At 45.4% G+C, this 21,082-nt stretch overlaps 1 protein-coding gene across 1 annotated transcript in view; it reads right to left on the reverse strand.

Annotated features, from left to right (window-relative positions):
* Positions 1 to 21,082, reverse strand: part of KL (klotho) — a 69,565-nt gene that overhangs the window by 18,550 nt on the left and 29,933 nt on the right. The window lies entirely within an intron of this gene.

Raw genomic sequence — 21,082 nt, forward strand, 5'->3', positions numbered from 1 at the left:
TGCTCCTTCTATTCCAAGCTCTAGTGTTTGTCCAAACAGAGGTTATTGACCACATGTGGGGTATCCCTGTACTCATAAGAAATTGGATAACAAACTGTGGGGTCTGATTTGTGGTGTTGCCTCTTGAAAAAGTGAGAAATTTGGTGCTAAAGCAACATTTTTGTGAAAAAAATGAACATTTTTAATATGGCAAACTAAGGTTATGAAATTTTGCGAAGTACCTGTAGATTCAAAATGCTCACTATACACTGGACAAAATACTTGAGGTGTCTAGTTTCCAAAATGGGGTCACTTGTGGGGGAGCTCTACTGTTTAGGCACCTTAGGGGCTCTCCAAACGGGATATGGCATCTGCTAATGATTCCAGCCAATTTTGCAGTCAAATGGAGCTCCTTCCCTTCTGAGTCCTGCCGTGCGCCCAAACAGTTGATTTCCACAAATGAGGTATCGAGCATACTCAGGAAAAATTGCACAATACATTTTTTGGTCCATTTTTTCCTGTTACCCTTGTGAAAAAAAAGCTATTTGGTTGAAGTAACAATTTTGTGGTAAAAATGAATTTTTTTATATTCACAGCTCAATGTTATAAACTTCTGTGAAGCCGACGGGGGTTCAAAGTTCTCACCAAACATCTAGATAAATTCCTTGAAGGGTCTAGTTTCCAAAATTGTGTCACTTGTGGGGGGTTTCTGCTGTTTAGGTAACTTAGAGGCCCTACAAATGCGACATGGTGCCCGCAATCACTTTCAGCCAAATTTGCTTTCCAAAATTCAAATACTACTCCTTCTGTTCCGGGCCCTCCCATTTGTCAAAACAGAGGTTTCTGACCACATGTGGGTTATCAGAGTGCTCAAAAGAAACTGGGTAACAAATTTTGTGGTCCATTTTGCTGTGTTATTTCTTCTAAAAGTGCATACATTTGAGCTAGAGCAACATTTTTCGGTAAAATGATCATTTTTATTTTTTTTATTCCACATTGCTTTAGTTCCTTTGAAGCACCTGAAGGGTTAATAAACTTCTTAGATGTGGTTTTGAGCACTTTGAGGGGGTGCAGTTTTTAGAATGGTGTCACTTTGGGGTATTTTCTGTCACCTAGGCCTCTCAAAGTCACTTCAAATGTGATGTGGTCCCTAAAAAAAAAATGATTTTGTTGAAAAAAATGGGAAATTGCTGAAAGTTATCCTAACCCCCAAAAATTTTGTTAAAGAAAATTGCACTGATGTAAAGTAGACATGTGGGAAATGTTATTTAGTAACTTTTTTGTGTGACATAGCTCTCTGTTTTTAGGGCATAAAAATTAAGTTTGAAAATTGCAAAATTTTCAAAATTTTCATTAAATTTCCAAATTTGTTACAATTAAAAGTAAAAACTATTGTCCTAAATTTACCACTATCGTGAAGTACAATATGTAATGAAAAAACATGCTCAGAAAAACAGGGATCCGTGGAATTGTTCCAGAGTTATAACCTGTGAAAGTGACACTGGTCAGAATTGCAAAAAATGGCCTGGGCATTAAGTACAAAACTGGCATTGTCCTTAACCCCTTCACGACCTTGGACGGATCTATCCGTCCAGGATAATTTCCCGTTAAGCCCCGCCCCCTGCCGTGGGCAGGCGGCGTGGATCGGCACACATATCAGCTGTTTTCAACAGCTGACATGTGTGCCTGCTAGCCGCGGGTGGAATCGCTTCCACCCGCGGCCATTAACCCCTTAAATCTTGCTGTCAAAGTCTGGCAGCAAGATCTAAATGCGCGCGGCCATGTTTTTTACTTACCGCCGCCCCCACCGGAAGTCACGTGTGTTATCACGTGACTATCGGTGGTTGCCATCGTAGCACAGGGTCATGTGATGACGCCTGCACCTACGAAGTTTCACTTTCTTTTTCCCTCGGCCGAGAGCAGAGGGAAAAACAAAGTGAGTGAATCTGCTGTTTACAGCTGTATGGGCTGCTTCTCACTTGCGAGTTTCTCGCAGTAGAGCAATGCAAGAAAATCTCGCATTGGAATCGGACACATGTTAGTGAATGATTCAGCTCTCATCTGCGATTTTTTTCTCAGTCCAAATTGGACTGAGAAAAAAATCGCAGCATGCTGCTTTTTTGCGAGTTTCTACTGCGAGTCTCTCCAATGCAAGTCTATGGGAGCGTGTAAAAAATCGGATGTCACGGGACGGCACTCACACCATCCTAGTGACATCCGATTTTCTAAATACATTTCTCGCATGTTTCCTAAAACACTGGAAACAAGTGATGTCTCCCAATGTCTGTCAATCACTATTCTCTGTCAGTCGGTCTCTCCCTCTCGGTCTCTATTCTCTCTCTGTCGGTCGGTCATTATCTCTGTCCCTCTCTCACAGTCTGTCGGTCATTTTCCCCTCCTCTCTCATACTCACCGTTCCCCGATCTCCGGTGCGGCGCTGCACGGCATTCACACTGCTGCGGCGGCTTTTACTATTTTGAAAAAGCCGGCCGCTCATTAAACAATCTCGTATTCCCTGCTTTCCCCGCCCACAGGCGCCTATGATTGGTTGCAGTGAGACACGCCCCCACGCTGAGTGACAGGTCTCTCACTGCACCTAATCACAGCAGCCGGTGGGCGGGTCTATACTGTGCAGTGAAATAAATAAATAAATAATTAAAAAAAATGGCGTGCGGTCCCCCCCAATTTTAATACCAGCCAGATAAAGCCATACGGCTGAAGGCTGGTATTCTCAGGATGGGAAGCCCCACGTTACGGGGAGCCCCCCACCCTAACAATATCAGTCAGCAGCCGCCCAGAATTGCCGCATACATTAGATGCGACAGTTCTGGGGCTGTACCCAGCTCTTCCCGATTTACCCTGGTGCATTGGCAAATCGGGGTAATAAGGAGTTAATGGCAGCCCATAGCTGCCACTAAATCCTAGATTAATCATGTCAGGCGTCTATGAGACACCCTCCATGATTAATCTGTAAATTACAGTAAATAAACACACCCTAAAAAATCATTTATTAGAAATAAAAAACACAAACAAATTCCCTCATTACCAGTTTAATAAGCCCCAAAAAGCCCTCCATGTCCAGCGTAATCCACGGACCTCCAGCGTCGCTTCCAGCATGAAGGTGACAGGAGCTGCAGAAGACACCGCCGCTCCTGTCACCTCCACGCAGCAACTGAGGTGAGTAGCGCGATCTGCTGAGGTGTCACTGAGGTTAATCGCGGCCACCGCTGGATCCAGTGACAGCGGGTAACCTCAGTGACAGCTCAGCGTATCGCGCTACTCACCTCAGTTGCTGCGTGGAGGTGACAGGAGCAGCGGTGTCTTCTGCAGCTCCTGTCACCTTCATGCTGGAAGCGACGCTGGAGGTCCGTGGATTACGCCGGACATGGAGGGCTTTTTGGGGCTTATTAAATTGGTAATGAGGGAATTTGATTGTGTTTTTTATTTCTAATAAATGATTTTTTTGGGTGTGTGTGTTTATTTACTGTAATTTACAGATTAATCATGGAGGGTGTCTCATAGACGCCTGACATGATTAATCTAGGATTTAGTGGCAGCTATGGGCTGCCATTAACTCCTTATTACCCCGATTTGCCAACGCACCAGGGTAAATCGGGAAGAGCCGGGTACAGCCCCAGAACTGTCGCATCTAATGTATGCGCCAATTCTGGGCGGCTGCTGGCTGATATTGTTAGGCTGGGGGGCTCCCCATAACGTGGAGCTCCCCATCCTGAGAATACCAGCCTTCAGCCGTATGGCTTTATCTGGCTGGTATTAAAATTGGGGGGGACCGCACGCCATTTTTTTTAATTATTTATTTATTTATTTCACTGCACAGTATAGACCCGCCCACCGGCTGCTGTGATTGGTTTCAGTGAGACACCTGTCACTCAGCGTGGAGGCGTGTCTCACTGCAACCAATCATAGGCGCCTGTGGGTGGGGAAAGCAGGGAATACGAGATTGTTTAATGAGCGGCCGGCTTTTTCAAAATAGTAAAAGCCGCCGCAGCAGTGAGAAAGCCGTGCCGCGCCGCGCCGGTGATCGGGGATTGGTGAGTATGAGAGAGGGGAGGACACTTCAGTCACTCAGGGGATTAGCGGTCACCGGTGAGTCCTTCACTGGTGACCGCTAATCAGGACGCGGCACAGACAGAGCCGCAGCATGACAATGAAGTCGGGTGAAGTTCACCCGAGTTCATTCTGATTGTGTGGCTCTGTCTGTGTCTGCTGTCATCTGCCATTAAGCTCTGCTACATGGCTGTCTGTGTCTGCTGTCAGCGGCCATGTAGCAGCGCTGAATGGCAGATGACATAGTAAAAAATACGCATTACACACGCTAGTAAAATCATTAATTTATTCAGAAAAAGCATCTCACTTGCGTTGCACTCGCACATAACGTGAACTAAAATCAGCCGAGTATTTTTCAGCCCAGTCGGACCGATTTTACTCGCATAGATGTGTTTCCAGCCTATTGCTGTGATCAGCAGATAGATAATAGCGATCGGATTGCTGATCGCTATAGCCCCCTAGGGGGACTAGTAAAATAAAAAAAAAGTAAAAAAAAAAAGTTTTAAAAAATAAAAAAACAACAAAAAACCTAAAAGTTCAAATCACCCCCCTTTCACCCCATTGAAAATTAAAGGGTTAAAAAATAAATAAATATACACATATTTGGTATCGCCGCGTTCAGAAATGCCCGATCTATCAAAATCTAAAATCAATTAATCTGATTGGTAAATGGCGTAGTGGCAAAAAAATTCCAAACGCCAAAATTACGTTTTTGGTCGCCGCAAGTTTTACGCAAAATGCAATAACAGGCGATCAAAACTAAGCATCTGCGCAAAAATGGTACCATTATAAACGTCAGCTTGAGACGCAAAAAATAAGCCATCACTGAGCCATAGATCCCAAAAAATAAGAACGCTACATGTTTCGGAAAATGGCGCAAAACGTGCGCCACTTTTATTGGACAAACTTGTGAATTTTTTTAACCCCTTAGATACATGTAAACCTATACATGTTTGGTGTGTACAAACTCGCACCGACCTGAGGCATCACATAGATACATCAGTTTTATCATATAGTGAACACAGTGAATAAAACATCCCAAAAACTATTGTGCAATCACACTTTTTTTGCAGTTTTTCCACACTTGGAATTTTTTTGCTGTTTTCCAGTACAATATATGGTAAAACCTATGGTTTCATTTAAAAGTACAACTCGTCCAGCAAAGAACAAGCCCTCATATGGCAAGATTGACAGAATAATAAAAAAGTTACGGCTCTCGGAAGAAAAGGAGCAAAAAACAAAAACGCAAAAACGGAAAGTGCCCGGGGGCTGAAGGGGTTAAGGGTTTATAACAGGTAGCGATTCCACCATGATGACTCCTGTTGCGTTTATGGTGGACTTGAGCTTACAGTATATGCAATAGTCATTCTGCTCAAACAGCTCCAATGGAAAGCATGGGGCGGTGAAAAAAAACATTTACATGACTTCATGCTGACAAACTGCATTTTATGTACTTTACTCTAAGAGATTTCATGAAAGCAAAGTATAAAATTAACTTTGAATTAAAGAGAGTTCAGTTCATGGTCAGATTCAGTCTTCCACAAAGATAATGTTCAAAGGGCATCTTGTCTGGTAACATGCCATAATTCTAAATATTTTATGTGTTACAAACAAGTCAATCCACATTACAACCTTAACCTTTTGTCTAGACAAAGTGAAAGTTATGGTCCCTGAGGTCCCCCCTGCGAGTATTATTAGGCAATCAGATACAATGTTTAGATTTTGTATGATCAATCTCTTCAGAAACATCATTAATAAGAAATCATCTCACTATGAATAAAGCCATGAAAAATAAAAAGGTAAAAAAAAGAATAAATTAGAAACAGAAAATCCTTGGTCTCCATTAGACACCCCCTCCTACATGTTCTTTCATGATTTACCACTGCAATCTCAATCTTTGGACATTGAGGACACTAAGATTGGGGGCCAGCAGTAAATATTATAACTAGGGATGATCGAATACCTCAATTATTTGGCTACGCCTATATTTGACGAATAGGTCGCCGCTATTCGACTATTTGTGAATATTCGATGCGCAATGTAAGTCAATGGGAAACGCGAATAGTTGCCGAATAGCAACTATTCGGGCTCCCCATAGTCTTACATTATGCATCGAATATACGCATAGTGGTGACCTATTCGTCGAATATTCGCGAAGCCGAATATTGCCGAATATTTGTGATATTCGATCATCCCTAATTATAACCCATTAAAAAAGAAGAACCTGTAACCCGATAGGGTACTGTAGCGGTAAGAAGATGCTTTTTTTCAAAGAATCCTATGACAAGTGATAAAGTTCCGTTTTATTGGTATATAATACCATGCTAATGTTCTCATCGGGTGAATTCAAAACAGTACAAACAGTCATATACTAATAAAACCGAATGTCCTCACTTGTACAAGCTTCTTCCAGTGCTTCCACATGCAATGAAAAAAAAAAACTATAAAAGAAATCTGGTTCTGGAATTCTGGAATATCTTTCCTTCAAACCTGATTGATTTTTTTTCTATTACTTTTATTTGTTTAGATATATATTATTTGTTTGCCTTTATTGGCTTTTCTATGTTCTTCCAAAAAATGGGACAATAAAGAAGTTTTCTCAGTGTTGGAAGTCAACGCATATCACTAGATGACGATATGACTTGTTGAATAGAGGGAATCCAAATGCCATAATACCTTCTGATCTTGTGAGGGAAGAGTATTGGTAGGAATATTTAGAAAGCCATGCATAAGGCTCCGTAGAGGAAAGAAGTTGAATGAAGCAGCAGCTTTAAGTACAGCTCCAGGACTGCCTAATAATAAGCACGTTACCAGTTTAAATTACCAGCTTGGGCACAAATGGATACATAACTATAGGGGGTATGGAGGAAACAGAAGCTGCAGACACTAGTGTCTATGGGAACTGTAATGGGGTTACTCACTCAGATTGCTCCTTGAGGTAACATCAGGAACACAATTATTTAAAAAATCCAGCTGGTTTATTCAGCAACACATAAACTGCTCTCCAGAGCAAAACACAAGTCTTTCTCTGGCTTCAAAGAACATAAACACTGTCTCACAGTGCATTTCACTTACAGGTACACTCACACAGATTCAGATACAACTTTTCCAGAGAAGTATCCCAGAGGAAGCTTAGCAGCCTCCATAGACACCTTGTCTGGTCAGGACAAATAAATCCTCTTTCTCTCTCAGAGGTTCATTCTAGAGGTATAACAACCTCCATTCACTGACCTTATGTCAAACAGACACCATTATAACATGAGACACACCCATGGGTGGAGGTATGTGGATAGCCTTAATAAGTTTCTAAAGGGGGCTTTACACACAATGATATCTCTAACGATATGTCGCCGGGGTCACGGAATTCGTCACGTACATCCGGCGTCGTTAGCGACGTCGTTGCGTGTAACACCTCTGAGCGAGTGTGAACGATCAAATATACTCACCTAATCGTTGATACGTCGTTCATTTTCATAAAATCGTTGCTATTGCTGGACGCAGGTTTTTCGTCGTTCCTGTGGCAGCACACATCGCTATGTGTGACACCCTGGGAACGACAAACAGCAGCGTTCCTGCATCCTCCGGCAAAGAGGTGGGCGTGACTTTCCTGCAACTGTTCTCCACCCCTCCGCTTCTATTGGACGCCTGCCTTGTGACGTAGCTGTGACGCCGCATGAACCGCCCCCTTAGAAAAGAGGCTGTTCGACGGCCACAGCGACGTCGTTGGGAAGGTAAATATGTGTGACGGGGACTAGAGATTTTGTACGCCACGGGCAGCGATTTGCCCGTGACGCACAAACAACGGAGGCAGGTGTTTTCACGAGCGACATCGCTAGTGATGTCGCTGCGTGTAAAGCAGCATTTAGCACTACAAATACCAAAGCCACCATTATATAACCCAAGAACTTTTAGTTACGCCTCTTCAATGGAATATGGATATTTTGCCCAAATTAACACGCCAAATACTCAGGAACCTGTGACATATCATATTATGTACAAGATACATATTGGATAGACATCAAAGGTATGAGACTGGTGATTGCCTTAATGATGTCTACACCATTGAACTTTAAATTAAAATATGATGTAAAGGTGGTTACGCAAAATAGACAATGATTCCGTCATTGTCCTGCTGCATGTTGAGCCACTGAATATAATCAGAGAGTGAAGCCAACAGGAGATGGAGTGGCACATGGCGTACCTGACCCAAATAAGAGAAAGTTAACCAGACTAAACTTGGCAAAGACAAATGAATTACTGGTATTAGTGTAGCTGTAATGGAATGCACTAGCACTAATGAAATTTGTGATCCTGTAGTTTATATGACTTTTACAGATTAACCAGCTAAGTAAATCATCAAATCTGCCGGAGTTATTTAGAACTAAATGAACAGTACAAAACAAGACCTCGAAAGAAAATATAGTGATAATCTTCTGTAAGCTATTGTAGACAGCACCTAAACGGTATGTGTAATATATTGTTCTGTAGCTACTGAAAAATTCCAGTATAACATGGAAACCATTATGGAGGAACCAAGGTTTAAGTGAAGCTATTTTATTTGTTGCATAAATAGCAATTCCCAAGTCTCATTCTAATTATAATGCCTTTTAGTAGCAAAACTAGCAATGCCATAGTGAGGTTCCTTGGGTGATCCTGAAAAAATTATTCTGGTAAACCATCAATTTGCACTGAATGGTTGCTTTATGACAATCACCCATGTAGAAGCACATTGAACTTCCTTTGGCCTTCAGGCCCACAGCAAGTAATCGTGACATTGAATCCACAAGGTGTTGAATTAGTGTTGTAGGAATATTGACCCATGTCAACTGGAAAGCTTCTCTCACCCACCTCACTTTAGATAGTCCAGGGACGTCACATCTGTACCTCTATCAGGTCGTCACAGGGTACTGCACAAGCTGCCCTTCCGTGCAGTATTCCACCTCCCTCTTGGTTCTGGGTCCCTACTTAAGTGGTGTTACCTCCATCAGCGAATCAAAACCCTAGAGACACCCTGCACTACACCCACCTGACACACCAGTGGACGGCTTGAGTGGAATAGAGTCGCCCACCTGGGGGGGTTAGGGAGGGGAGGTGAGGAAGTGTAGTCAATTGAGTTGAGTCGAGTGGAGTGAATGGAGAAGGAGGTTGGAGTACTCTCAGAGAGGAGCTCAGAGGAAGTTGGGAGGGGGACTCCCGAAGTAACTGCCTAGGTTGCAGATGGTGGTCTGGGCTTAGAGAAGTTGGACCCCGGTTGCAGGGGATCGTGGCAAGGTGGTCAGACTCGTCGAGGAGGACGGCCGGCAGCCTGGCCCTATCACCGGTCCAAGACCGAAGGTACGACAGGGTACACGGACTCTAGGTCGGGGAGTAGCTTCAGGCACCCCGACAATTCACCTGAGGAGAACGGAGCCTTCACGATCCGTTCCCACCATCTCCAGAATTGGGGCATTAGCGCAAAAACGGGGATAGGACTTTCCAACCAAAAACGGTCCAGAAAATCCCAAGCGTGAGCCCTGAGAGCAAGCTCCCTCACTTAGCCATAGTGGGGAGCGGGCCCGGCTAGTTCCAAGCTACCGGGCCATCAAGTTGAAGTCTAAACTAAGTGCCAGGAGGCAGGTCACGGACCACCAGGCAGCACCACTTGGGGACGGGACCCGGACGAGCTCCCCTCACCGGCAGCGGTACCCAGAGACTTGGTTTACCCAGTTGTCGGTGTCTGCTTATGGACTGAGTTCCCACGGCACTTCCCTCCTTTCACCGAGTCCCAGGGGTACCCCCTACCCGTGCAGTGTTCCAACACCTTGCTGCCCCGTTCCATCATCCCCCGGGTACTCCCAACAGCAGCGATGGTACTCCTAATTACCACAAACCACGGGTGGCGTCACAAACTATAACCCCCCCTGTGAATACTCCCCCCTTTTCATTTGAGTGGCCGCACGACCCCCGGGTCCGGAGACCCTCGAGCCACAGTTAACACGGGGGCGGTACGCAGACATTCTCTGAACTTTCCGTTCTACCTTGTCTCAGGGAAACCTTAAAAGATAAAAATCTGGAATGTGGTAACCCCCTGGTCTCCAGGAGCTAATCCATGACTATACAACCTTTGTGGAATGGTGCATCGTTCTTGTGCCATAAGGTAAAGCATTAAGTAATGAACTTGGTTTGCTACAATGCTTAACTAAATCGTATTCGTTGGTATTGGAGAATCCAAAGATGTGCCAAGAAACCATTCCCCATACCATACCTCCACCAGCCTGAAGTGTGTGCTCCTGACAGGAAGGGCTCATTGATTCATACTGGTTGGACCAAATTTTGACCCTCCCCTCAACAGTTATTTAGACTAATCTGACCAATGTATTTCCACTGCTCACTGAACCAATTTTTTCACCCACTGAAATACTTTGATCTGTCCTGTTCAGGGCAGATCAAAGTGCGCCTGCGCAGGACCTCAATGCTGGCTAGTGTGGATGACGTAGGACGCATCATGCATCCCAGCTTCAGAAGGAGGAGGACAAAGATGGCCGAAAGAGGAGGTGCCGCACCCTTAGAACGGAGCCACCCATCTGACCTATCTGCACCGCATCACCCTTTAGGTGAGTATTATAAACTGATTTTTACGTTCTACACAGCGGCCTGGGCTCTTATATACAGCATGTTAAAATGCTGTATATAAGAGCTTACAGGTGGTGGCCGCAGTTTATAGGCCCCAAATCTGGTGACAGGTTCCCTTTAAATTGATCATCTTTACAAAGGAACAATGAGTTCTGCATTTGGAGACATTAGCTGAATCACTAGTGTTGCCCTGTGAAGACTTCCTTCTGCTGAATGTTTTTCCTCGATCACACCATTTTCTGTGTGCTCTCAACATGATTGCAAGAGAAAACAGGGTTTGCAGTTTTTCTTCCTAGTTGCAGGTAATCTGGTAACAATGACCTTGCCTCCCTCAAAGTCGCTCGATTTTACCATAATGTGAACTCACACTGAAACGGATTTGCAGAAACTTGGTCACTTGAAATTCTGTTCCAATTGTTAAAGGGCAGGTGCCTCTGTATTTTATTATTGACTAATTAATTAAAGGGAATCTGTAACCAGGCTTTTGCTACCCCTTTTTGAAAAAAGCATGATATAGGGGAAGAGATCCTGATTCCAGCGATGTGTCACTTACTGGACTGCTTGCTGCAGTTTTGATAAAATCACTGTTATATCTGCTACAGATCTAGCAATTCTTTGAATGCTGAGCTCTGCATAACCCCGTCCATAACACTGATTGTTAGCTTTCTGCTCATGTACAGTGTACGCAGAAAGTTGCCAATCATTGCACGTGTGGATATTCTGAGCTTATAAATATGGATGTCTTCCTGGCAGCAGTTTAACTAATCCTCTATTGATAATCTCCTGCCGATAAAATAGTGATTTTATCAAAACTACAGTAAGCAGCCCAGCCAAACACATCGCAGGAATCAGGCTCTATACATTATCCTGCACTCAGATCAGGTGTTAACAGATTCCCTTTACGTAATTGCTTTCTCTTGGATTATTTTGAGTCTAATGGTTAGTCCCACTCAGCTGTGATTGGTGTGTCTAGCTTGACAGAGAGTCATGTGGTTTCTGGCCATCGAAGGTCACAGCGTCTGGCTGCGCAGAATGCTCTCTGATATTGCATTGTTCCTGCTGTCAGTATTCATTGGTATAGGTAGCTTTCCTGCTGGATTCATCTCTCTCCCTTTTGGACTCATGAGGAGTTCAACTTCCATCCAGCTGTTGATTATCAGTATTCCCTTGGTGTTTAAATACACCTTCTTTCCTTTGGACTGGTGCTGGTGATATTTTCAGTACTTTCAAGCCTTGGTTGCAAGCAGGTGGCTTGTACTCCTCTGTGGTATCGTTGCTAAAAACTTTGCTGAACTTCTTAGTCATCTAATGAAAATTAGTTTATGCTTTTACCCCTGTGTGTCCCTCTTGTGTCTTCTATAGTTGTTTAGTGGGGTTGACGAAGCGCTCATCCCACCTTTCCCTATTTAGGGCCCAAGCATTAGGGATACCTAGGGTCAGGTATCTGGCTCGGTGCATAGGTGTGGAACCTGGTGAGTGACCAAAGGGACCAGCAGTAGGTTCGGACAATGGTTACCACCTCCCCTTTCTATAGACACACTGTTTCCCTTCCCTTTCTCCATGTGTTTGGTACTTCCCCGTACCTAGCGTGATATCAGCACTGTCTCTGTATGCATGATCATGCACATAGTCACTATCACAATTGGCCTGATACACTCAAAATAAGCAAAGATTTAAAGTGAATGACAAATGTTATAGAAATCAATAGGCGGAGAAGGAAAAACCGGGCACAGCTTCCAGCCGGCAACTAATGCAAAGTATCACCTGTCTTAATAGACAGGAACCATGTGTTGCTAGTGTGGAACTGCCACGAGGGGTGCACCTCACAGGAAAACTGGAAAGCGGTACATCACAAAAATAGAACAGAGGGCACTCACCATTTGAAGGCAGAAATCTTGTATTTTTTTTTTCCATTGAGCAGGCATAAAAGGATGGAGGGGAGAGGGACCAACCACCCACGGATGACAGCTGTTGTCTGTGGGTGGTCAGTCCCTCTCCCCTCCGTCCTTTTATGCCTGCTCCATGTAAGAAATAAATACAAGATTTCTGCCTTCAAGTGGTGAGTGCCCTCTGTTCTATTTTTGAAATCATATAGAATTCTTTCCCATAAAACTATATATAAATCTGCTCCGCTCATCCTGACTTACAACATGCTGACTGCAGATGGAAGAGCAAATTTAATGCAATAAAATCCGTTTAAGAAAATAATTTTCTATATGGCATAGGATACCAGCTCATTAATTCTGCTCAGGTACATGATCTGCACAGGGCAGTGCACAGTAAAAGAAGAATTGAGGAGCATTACCAGAACACAATTAAGGGATTGTTAAATTGATCTTGCGTTGTCAATGTAATTAACAGGGACGTGTAATATATTATCTGACAATCTCGGGAACATTGTGTTCTAAATTAACGCTCGCACGTAATTCTGGAGCATCAGGAAATTATACAGTCTGTGCAGTCATTGGGTTATGTACATCATATGGAAGTCTTCTACCGCTTGGTTTCTTTTTATTGTGGTGATAAAGCGCACTACTGGTCAATGGCATTAAAAATGGGCTCAATGATAAAATGTGATGTGTTTTATTGTTTTTGATTTTAACTTTCTGACGTCTCCAAATTAGCAATTACGCTGCCTAAACATTTACGTAGTTCACCACGCCCCTATTTAAAGAGAATTTGTCGTCAGGTTTTTGCTATGTTTTCTGAGAGCAGCATAATATAGAACCTGAGACCCTGATTCCAGTGATGTGTCACTTACTGGGCTGTTTTTGTGTAAATGAACTCAGTGTTTAATCAGCAGTAGATTATCACTAGCTGACTAGCTGTCACATGCTTGCTGGTCCAATCACACCACTAGTACTGATTAGTAGCTCTCTGTCAATACACATTGTTCAAAGAAAGCTGCAAATCAGTGGTGTGCATGGATTATGCAGGGCTCAACCTTCCAAGCTCTGCTTTAAAGTCAGTTTAAAAAACTTTGATTCTGCCTCAACTGCTGCACCCAGTAAACTAAGTGATACATAGTTGGAATCAGGGTCCCAGCCCTTACCACATGCTGCTGTCAGATTACATAGCAAAAACCTGCTGACAAAATCCCTTTAAATCATACTCATCACATTTTATTTGTAGGGCACTTCAGCGCATCATCAGACCCTCCTATTTACACAATAAAGCCGGTTGCTTACATTGATTGACTTGTCTCTAATTCCCAGGGAATCGGTGTGCCTCCTTGCCTGCGCCTGTGCGCTGACACTAGATAATCGCAGCAATTACCTCATAGTGTTATTGTGGGGGCACATATGATGGCTGTGGGCGCAATCTGATGTCTCATCCAAGGAGCCAGACATCAGACTGTGCCCGCAGTAACTCTATAGGGTAGTTTACACGCTGCGATATCGGTCCCGATATCGCTAGCGAGTGTTCCCGCCCCCGTCGGTTGTGCGTCACGGGCAAATCGTTAGCACAACATCGCTTACACCCGTCACACGGACTTACTTTCCCTGCGACGTCGCTCTGGCCGGCGATCCGCCTCCTTTCTAAGGGGGCGGTTCGTGCAGCGTCACAGCAATGTCACGCGGCAGCTGTCCAATAGCAGAGGAGGGACGGAGATGAGCGGCCGGTACATGCCGCCCACCTCCTTCCTTCCTCATTGCCGGTGGATGGAGGTAAGGAGATGTTCGTCGCTCCTGCGGTGTCACACATAGCGATGTGTGCTGCTGCATGAACGACGAACAACATCGTACCTGCAGCAGCAACGATACTTGGAAAAGGAGCGACGTGTCAACGAGCAACAATTTTTCACATTTTTGTGCTCGTTGATCGTCGCTGCTTGGTGTCACACGCTGCGATGTCGCTAACGGCGCCAGATGTGCGTCACTAACGACGTGACCCCGACGATATATCGTTACCGATATCGCAGCGTGTAAAGCACCCTTATGAGTGCTCTGGTACGATCATTCAGTATCAGTGCTCAGGCACAGACAAGTGACACAGCGTTCACTCTGGGCATTAGAGACAAGTCAGTCAATGTAAGGTACCGACTTTATTATGCAAATAGGAGGGCGCGACATTGCACCAAGGCAAAGGCCACGCCAAGGGTGCACCAAAGCACCCTCACATACAGTATACCACAAAAGTGAGTACACCCCTCACACTTTTGTAAATATAGTATATGTTTTCATGGGACAACATTGAAGATATGACACATTGATGCAATGTAAAGTAGTCAGTGTACAGCTTGTATAACAGTGTAAATTTGGTGTGCCCGCTAAATAACTCAACACACAGCCATTAAAGTCTAAACCGCTGGCAGCTAAAGTGAGTACACCCCTAAGGGAAAATGGTCAAATTGTGCCCAAAGGGTCAATATTTTGTGTGGCCACCATTATTTTCAAGCACTGCTTTAACTCTCTTGGGCATGGAGGTTACTGGAGCTTCACATGAGTCGTTGGAATCTTCTTTCATTCTCCATGATGACATCATGGAGTTGGTGGATGTTAGAGATCTTGTGCTCTTCCATCTTCCGTTGAAGGTTGCCTCATAGATGCGCAATAGGGTTTAGGTCTGGAGACATGCTTGCTCAATTTCTTTAGCAAGGCAGTGGTCATTCTGGAAGTGTGTTTGGGGTTGTTATGTTGGAAAATTGCCCTGCGGCCCAGTTTCCAAAGGGAGGGGATCATGCTCTGCTTCAGTATTTCACACTTCATGTTGGCATTCATGGTTCCGGTAATGAATTATAGCTCCACACAGTCAGCAGCACTCATGCAGCCCCAAACCATGACACTCCACCACCATGCCTGACTATAGGCAGGACACACTTGTCTGTACGCCTCACCTTGTTGCCTCCACACACTCTTGACACCATTTGAACCAAATAAGTTTATTTTGGTCTCATCAGACCCCAGAACATGATTCCAGTAATCCTTGTCCTTAGGCTACTTGACTTCAGCAAACTGCGGGTTTTCTTGTGCATCATCTTTAGAAGAGGCTTCCTTCTGGGATGACAGTCATGCAGACCAATGTGATGCAGTGTGCGGCGTATGAACTGAGCACTCACAGGCTGACACCCCCCCCCCACCCCTGTAACCTCTGCAGCAATGCTGGCAGAACTCATACATCTATTTTGAAACGACAACCTATTGATATGACTTCTTTGGTCAATCATGGTGAGATCTGTTCTAAGGGGAAGCTATCTTGTTAAATCACTGAATGCTCTTGGTTATCATGCTGCAGCTCTGTTTCAGGGTGTTGTCAATCTTCTTATGGCCTCGGCCATCTTTATTTAGAGCAACAACTTTTTTTCAGATCCTCAGAGAATTCTTTGCCATGAGGAACCATGCTGATCTTGCAGTGACCAGTATGAGGCCTGCAACACACATCCGTGCCTCCGGTACGTGTTTGGTACTTTTTTGCACGTACCGGAGACACGGAGACCAATGTTACTCTATGGTAGATGGCACACACACGTAAAATCACACGGAACGTGTGTCCGTGTCGTAAGTACGTGTGTGCGGTTTTCTACACGGACATGTCCGTTTTTGGCCGGCAGCACGCAGGCACGGACCCGCTGTAGTCTATGGGTCCGTGCCTGCAAGTACCGCACACGGAGTATGTCCGTGTTCAGCACGTTTCGTCCGTGTGCGTTTTTAAACGAGCAATCTATTTTTTTTTTCTTTTTTATTAAAATCAGTCTACTTACCTTTTTTTCTGCTGTTCTCAGTCATACTTACATTGGCGCTCGGTCTTTTTCTTCCCCCGGCTCATACTTACCAATCCCCGATCACCAGCGCGGCGAGGAACAGCTGTGCCGAAAATACGCAGCTTCAATACATTTGAAAATGCCGGCCGCTCATTAATCAATCTACTATTCCCTGCTTCCCCCGCCCACAGGCGCCTATGATTCGTTGCAGTGAGACACGCCCACACGCTGAGTGACAGCTGTCTCACTGCACCCAATCACAGCAGCCGGTGGGCGGGTCTATACTGTGCAATGAAATAAATAAATAATTAATTAAAAAAAACAGCGTGCAGTCCCCCCAATTTTTATTCCAGCCAAGATAAAGCCATACGGCTGAAGGCTGGTATTCTCAGGATGGGGAGCCCCACGTTATGGGGAGCCCCCCAGCCTAACAATATCAGCCAGCAGCCGCCCAGAATTTCTGCATACAATAGATGCGACAGTTCTGGGACTCTACCCGGCTCTTCCCGATTTGCCCTGGAGCGTTGGCAATCGGGGTAATAAGGAGCCCATAGCTGCCAATAAGTCCAAGATTAATCATTGCAGGCATCTATGAGATACCCCCAATGATTAACCTGCAAGTTAAAGTTAATAAACACACACAGTAAAAAAATCCTTTATTTGAAATAATAAACAATAACAAATACCCTCGTTCACCAATTTATTATGCCCCAAAAACCCATCCATGTCCGGCGTAATTCACGGAGGTCCCGCATCGCTTCCACCTCAGCTACATGAAGGTGACAGGAGCTGCAGAAAAACATCGCCGCTCCTGCCAGATCCACGCAGCAACTGAGGTGAGTAGCGCGATCAGCTGAGCTGTCACTCAGGTTACTCGCGGCCACCACTGGATCCTCCAACAGTGACAGCGAGTCGCCCGAGTGACAGCGATGAAGTCACAGGTGAGTTGCGGTCTCGGGGGGAGGATTCAGCTAGCCGCGGGTAACCTGAGTGACAGCAGCCCTAATCGCACTGCTCAATTCAGTCACTCAGGGGATTAGCGGTCACCGTTGAGTCCTTCACGGGTGACCGCTAATCAGTATGCGACACAGACAGAGCCGCGGTATGACAATGAAGTTGGGTGAAGTTCACCCGAGTTCATTCTCATCGCGCAACTCTGTCTGCTGTCAGCCGACTTGTATCAACGACATTTTACATCACACACACGGACATTCCACGTACACATACGCGGACATTTTACACGCACATGCGGACATTTTACATGCACACACGGATAGCATACGCCATCACACGGATGACAAACGTACCGAAGAAACACCCATAAAAAACGGAACACGGACCTGAAAAACAGACCGTGTCACACGTGCGTTTTTTATGCGGAAGTGTGTTTTCGGCCTGAGAGAGTGTGTGAGAGATAACACCAAATTTATCACATCTGCTCCCCATTCACACCTGAGACCTTGTAACACTAGTGAGTGACATGACACCAGCGAGGGAAAATGGCTAATTGGGCACAGTTTGGCCATTTTCACTTAGGGGTGTACTCACGTAATTGCCATTATGGAGGTGACAGACTCTCTTTTATGCACCACTAAAGTATTTTTTTTATTTCAGCACTGGAGTGGTGTTTTAAATATAAGCCCCTTGTTTTATAGTCACCTGCTGCTATATTCATCTATTTCCAGCGAGGCTCCAGTCAGTCTCGGCCATTTGTAACCTGTAGGCACTTCAAATGTTTCATGAGCTGGAGGTCACAACTCAATACAAGTCTATGAGAGCCTCAGTTTGGCTCCCATAGACTTTCATTGAGTACTTGTGACGTAACCTCTGACTTCTGGCCAGTCAAAAGTTACAGTCACTAGATGGCGCCGCAGGAACGGAGCAGCACTGAAAAAAGATGAAGCCGCCAGAAGGGGAGTATAAGACAGGTGACTTACATTTAAAGTGTCACTCTAACACCGAAAAAAAAAATGCTGGAGTGGTGCTTTAAATATCTAATCATTTAGTATACAGTGAATGGTAATGCTTTATATAGATAGTACAGGATTAAATGGGCAGAAGAGATGGAAGAATAGAAAATTTGCAGCTCATTTAGCAAATTGTGACAATTTCCATGATACTGCATTTGTGTTTATTGCCTGAACATGGCATAGCTAAATTATTTTATGTGGCCAAATGATCCCCAGAGTATGTAATAAATATAGATTACGTTAGTGTGAAAGGCGAGCATTATGTGACTGTACATTTCCTTAATAGGATTACGAAGATCAGTGGAAAATGTGCAGAACATACAATAAAAGTCATCTCACAACAAAAGGAGATCGGCTCAGTACATAATGGACATGAATGTATTTCAAGCCGGTATATATTTAACAGAGATATATTAAAACTTCCGCCAAGGAAAATTGAGTAGACACCCCTGGCATCCAATCAGAGTGTTCAGAAATGAAAGGTGGAATCTGATTGATTGCCATGAGTAACTACTCCGTTTTTCCATGATTTATCTTCTGCCATGACCAGGCTTTATGCCAGCACTCTGACTGACAGCTTGCATCGCAGCTACATAAGTCGACTACTAGAAACAGGTCCATCAAGTTCAGTGCTGCTTTCAGTCCAGTATACATCATTCATATTATACGTTTCTTGAATAATTACATATTCATTGATAAGAATCAAGACGTTTTTTAAATGCTGATGAAACAATGGCCCAGAGACCATCGCAGTCCAGAGTAAGGGTGGCTTTACACGCTACGAGATCGCTACAGCGATCTCGTTGGGGTCACGGATTTTGTGACGCACATCCGGCCGATTTCGTTGTGTGTGACTCCTAGGAGCGATTTTGGATCATTGCAAAAACGTCCAAAATCGCTCCTCGTTGATATGGGGGTCCTCTCACAAAAATCGCTGCTGTCGCTGGGGCGAAGTTGTTCCTCGTCCCTGCGGCAGCACACATCGCTACGTGTAACGCCGCAGGAACGAGGAACCTCTCCTTACCTGCCACACGCCAGCAATGAGGAAGGAAGAAGGTGGGCGGGATGTTCGTCCCGCTCATCTCCGCCCCTCCACTTTGATTGGGCGGACGCTTAGTGACGTCGCTGTGACGCCGAGCGAACCGCCCCCTTAGAAAGGAAGCGGATCGCCGGTCACAGCGACGTCGCCGAGCAGGTAAGTACGTGTGACGCTGCCGTAGCGATAATCTTCGCTACGGCAGCGATCTCCACATATCGCCATAACGATAGGGGCGGGTGCTATCACGCTCGCCATCGTTAGCATCGGCTAGCGATGTCGCAGCATGTAAAGTCCGCTTAAGTTACGGCACAAGACGAGACTACAGATAAACAGGGCTTATTTACAGGCAGGGACATGCAACTGCTGTGAGGCAGTGAAAGAGAGTATGAGGAATTGCAGTGGTAATAAACAAATAAACTGCTTAGCTGGGGCGGACTACAGCCTTCACCTCATCTATCACAACACAAAGTGGGAACAGTATAGAGCATCAAACATACACTTAGCTGCACGACACTACAGTCTGACCAGTCTCCACTACTACAGTCGCGCTGCTACAGCGCTATTATGGCTGCAGCCTACACTATACCCTAAGCAAGGTGCATGAATTCGTAGCACGCAGGGATATGGGGTACTCAGTTCTGGGCAATGTCTCTTTTGGGAATGTCACGATGGTGGCCGTTACCCAGTTCCGTGCCCTGGGCCCTTTTTCTAATGGGGATATTTACAGGGGAATTGTAATAAGTTATTTGTGACACCACTTGCGGTGTTGTGGCTAAGTGTAGGGAGCCACCGCTGCAGTGTCTCTACTGGGGCTGATGGTATGGCAGCTAGTGTGGTAGTCCCTCCGCAAGTAAGGTATTGCCCCAGCGGGTGTATAGTGTGATGGACGTCGGAAAAAGGAGTCCAGACAGGTATTCTGTGCAACTGGTTTACTCACTGTTCTTAAGGTGTTAGCTGGTTGCCCGAGGCCGGCTGGATTTGCCTCCAGGTCCCCTTTGTCCCAGTGCCAGTCTGGTTCTCTGGTACCTCCTTCCCCTGCACCTGTCTCTGGTAAATGGGTCCCCGTGGTATGGAACACTGGGGGTCCCCGGTTTGTGGTTTGTCCACCTCTGTCCGCCTGATGGTAGCGTGAACTCTGTGGGGTTGGAGTCTCTGACCCTGTCCCCGGCTCTCTTTGCTACTGAGTCTTCGGATTCTTTAGGGTCAACAAGGTCCTTGATGGTCCCCTTTGCTGTGCAGGTGTTACCAGGTCGGCTTGAAGCTCTTTCCTGTCCTAGGGTCCTGTACCCCGTCGGTGCGTAGTTCCGGGAGCACTCCACCGGCAACTACCTCTCCTGGGTACTAGGTCACCGTTAACCCGAGTCAGGGAGTCACTTCACTTCCCTCTTCACACCTCTGCTGTCAACTCTAAACCGACTACTCTCCACAGTCTGCCCCTCCCACCTGGTCAACTAGTGGACTGGAGTGGCTCCACCTCTAGGCGGACATCCATGGACCCACCCTAGCAACGTACCATTGTATGGGGGATTGTTGGGGAAAACTGGGATTACCTGGTTTTTGGTGGTAGCGGCACTGGGGTTCTGGGTCCCTAAGTGGGTAGGCCCTGCATCTTGTTGGGGATGCAGAACCTTGTAGCACCCTGAGGTGTTCAGGCTCAAATGCAGACTCACGGTACCGTTGTGAGAAACCATCTCTCTGGGGACAGCAGGATTC

This window comes from Anomaloglossus baeobatrachus, chromosome 2, assembly GCF_048569485.1.
Source record: "Anomaloglossus baeobatrachus isolate aAnoBae1 chromosome 2, aAnoBae1.hap1, whole genome shotgun sequence".
NCBI lineage: Eukaryota > Metazoa > Chordata > Amphibia > Anura > Aromobatidae > Anomaloglossus > Anomaloglossus baeobatrachus.